Source organism: Otolemur garnettii, unplaced genomic scaffold (assembly GCF_000181295.1).
Source record: "Otolemur garnettii isolate 467f Iridium unplaced genomic scaffold, OtoGar3 scaffold00069, whole genome shotgun sequence".
Lineage (NCBI taxonomy): Eukaryota > Metazoa > Chordata > Mammalia > Primates > Galagidae > Otolemur > Otolemur garnettii.
The window spans coordinates 3256846-3260706 of NW_003852464.1; positions in this window are offsets into that span (position 1 = coordinate 3256846).

Here is a 3861-nt window from a genome sequence, read left to right on the forward strand (position 1 = left end):
TCTGCTGCTAAATTACAATGTAGAATTGATCATGATTTATAGTGAACTGTGCTCTTCCCTCATTAAAATCCCAGGGTTCCCTGTAAAGATGCAGATGTTTCTTCCCAAGAACTTTTTTTTAACAAAGAAAATTAGATGTACATGTATAATTCAGTGTGCTTCGTCTTTCTCCAGACTAATATCAGTTACCCTGCTGATGTTTGTAAATTAAACAGATATTTACTTCATTAACAGCTTGGTGGTTTTCTTAGAAATTGCAGGAGAGTTAGGCCCTGCCTTAAGAATTTGTTAATCAAAATGATACAGAAAGAACAAGAGAAGAAAATGTATACCTTTTTGTTGCCCAAAATGGGTTTGAGATTCACATATTGTTATATCTGGGGACTTTGGAATGGCCACATAAAAGAGGTAGCTATAAGAACACACTCTTTGCTAGAAGAAAGGACATATTTAATTACTTTATAAAAGTTATAAAGTGAAGTCTAAGGTGAAATGTTTTTGGTTGTATTCTTGTCTGTTTCTTTTCCCCACAAATGGAACCAGATGGAAAAAAACAAAAGAAAGAGTGCCTTTCACCACACTCAGGCCAGGGATGATGGCATCAGGCATGCCACGTATTACAGAGCCACGAGGCTGGCTGGGTTCAGTATTAATACCCACCATAGGATTTTGTTTCCTTGTGAGAAAAATATGCACTCAGGCACAAACCCTCTGTCTCATGGATATGGACATCCAAATCACTCATTCTTATCTAAAATGTCTTTGTTTGCATTATATGAATCTTATATTACCAATGTAAAACATTAATTTATTCCTATTGGTTGCTTCTTTTATTCCCAAGGGCTTTAAATAATTCATTAAACAAACATCTGTGAAGATGACGTGGCTTAGATTTGTATTTCTAGGACTGTGTTATCTGTATAATTACTATTTTTTCAGGGGTGCTTATTATATGCCAGGTGCTATGTGAAGAACTTTATATAAGATATTTCATCCATCTCCATAAAATGCTGGGATTGTACTGACTCCTCCCCCATTTTACACATGCATGTAGGGCTCCTAGGCAGAGGAGATGGACCACACCTCAATCAGGCACTTCAGACTACATGGTCACTAACTAAGACCACAGCTTAGCAACTACTGCCTCTATTAGGGAGTTCTTAAGCCTTGGTGGCTTATTTCTATAGCCCGATAATCCTTTTCTATTGATTACATAGATATAAGTAACCTGGATTAGAGACTTTAAATTTTTGTAAGGAAAACAAAACTGTGAAGTCTTAGTAGCTTCCAGACTCTTCCTGCTTATTAAGAAGCTTGGTAGCTTCTTTCTTCTTCCTGCTTATTAAGACCCACAATAAAATTACAGTTGCCTGGTATTTTGGCTGATTTAGCAAGTTTCTTATGGGATCATTTGCCTTGTAATGGGACTATATTCTTCACAGGAGCCAGTCTTGAAAATCTAGTACCCAAATTACTAGCAAACAAGGCCAATTAAAGGCAGTTATTGATGTTATAAAAGGCTTTTTATCTGTAATGCCTCAACCATAGGATTCCTTTAAATAGGAAACTCTTCTACAGCATATCCAACAGAATTCAGACCATTAAACCAAAACAATTCTGCATATTCCAGAATCAAAGCCACTACATGGAATTTTGTACACTTGTAATCTGAAAAGGTAAAGTGATTAAACATCAGTAATGCTATTTACATTAAATTCTCACACAAGTGAAGCATTGTTAGGAAAGAGAATTTAACATGTTGGATTTAAGGCATGTTTATTGAATAACAGCCATCTCCATCTTTAGAGTTTGTCTTCACCACAGATTTCCTGAAATTATTTCTAAGCAGTGGAGACTAGCCCCCATTGTAAAACTGCTCTGAGGATTTTTGTGTTTGGCCTGATTTGCTTTGTCAGCAGCAAATCCTTCTGGAGAAATGATTAGAAGACTGTTAGAATCGATTCAGGACGTAAGGCTCTTGAGCCTTATGGTGTCATCTACCTCATGGAATGACCATTATTTCAAAAATAATACATTTTTTAAAAGCTATAGACAACATGTGAAGCTTCACACAAGGCTTTATATTAAGTGTCTAAAGCTACGTGAACTACAGAAGCTACCATCATTCTCAATCCTTTGTATTCAAAAGCTATTTAACAACTCTTTTTTTTTTTTTTCCAGTTTTTGGCTGGGGCTGGGTTTGAACCCGCCACCTCTGGTATATGGGGCTGGTGCCCTACTCACTGAGCCACAGGTACCACCCTAACAACTCTTTTATCTCTCATTTCATGCGAGAAACTATACTAAATGTTTGTTATACAGTTTCAGATGAAATAGTGCTTATATTTGATGCAGTTGCAATTGCAGTTGAAGTTAAAGTGTGTAAAAGATATTATGCAAAGGATGAAACTAATACATAATTTTAGTAGCGATAAGCACCCTGAAGGAAATTGTGGGGTGCTAAAAAAATCTACAGCAGATGGACCTGGTATAGACGTATTGGGAGGCTCCAGACACCTTTGTGAGAGAATAGCAGTAGCAGAGTCTTGAATGCTCAAGTGGGGTCTGAGATGGAGCCATATGGAAGTTTGTATGGAGAAGGGGCTGGGGGGTGCATGCAGAGAACATGGTCTGTATGGTCCTGCAGTGGGAAAGAATTTTTACATAGTCAATCATTGTGGCTGGGGGGAGGCATACATTTGTGTTTTGTGTGGAACATGACAGGGGCCATTGTCAAGCTTTCTTAACTCAGTTCATACACTCCATGTTTTTTCTTTTCAGTGTGTTTGCAGGAAGCGTTCAAACTGTCAACAAAAAAGGATGTGTTTTAAAATAGCAACTAGTTAGCTGTGCTTAATGCACTTCCTTTCAGCTTCCAAATGAAATACCTCTGAAGACACAGAAATTATGAGTACTTGAAATAACACTGGGAACTAGGAACACTATTTCCAGAATTTCAGAGGAATTTTTATGAACTGAAGGCTGATAAAGCTGGATTGAAGGAACAATAATCCATGCATTGAAACTCATGTGTATTTCCCCCTCTCTGTTTACCAAGGTCAGAGACTAAGAAAATGAGTCAGCTGGAAACCTAGGAGAAAATATCTGTGCATTAAAAGTGCCAAATAAAATCTAACCTTTAGTTTCAGTGTAATGCCTGCAATGCCTTATAGGATCACAGCTGTGGATGTGGGAAGCCCCAGCATTCTGCCCTCAACCAATCCTTCATGCTAGAGTGGAAACAATATATTCTTCTAGATCAGCGGTTCTCAACCTCTGGGTCGCCACCCTTTTAGTGGTTGAATGACCCTTTCACAAGGGTCAGCTAAATACATCCTGCATATCAGATATTTACATTACGATTCATAACAGTAGCAAAATTACAGTTATGAAGTAGCAACAAAAATAATTTTATGGCTGGAGGGACCACAACAAGAGGAACTATATTAAAGGGTTGCTGCGTTAGGAAGGTTGAGAACCACTGCTCCAGATCATGTCGAAGTATCCTTAATGAACTACCACTATAGGTTAAAATTCAAATTCTTTAGAATGGCATTCCAGATTTCTCATGAAGTGACCTTCTCAAATGTCTCTTTAGTATGTGCTCTTAGATTGACAAATATTAGGACAAGTATTTTAACACAAATTCTGTGTGAAGTCCCTGAATTGTGGATATAAGATTCATCCACATAGAGGTGTTCGCTGAAGTCAGGAAAATGGACAAGCTAATTTAGAGACAAAATAAAATGAACTTCACCAGAAGACTCCTACGCCATGTTAGATGATACATCTCTGAAAGGAAGTAGCCTCTGAATAAAGAAAGAGAAAAGAGCAGTTTTAATAGAAATAATAGCTGGATAG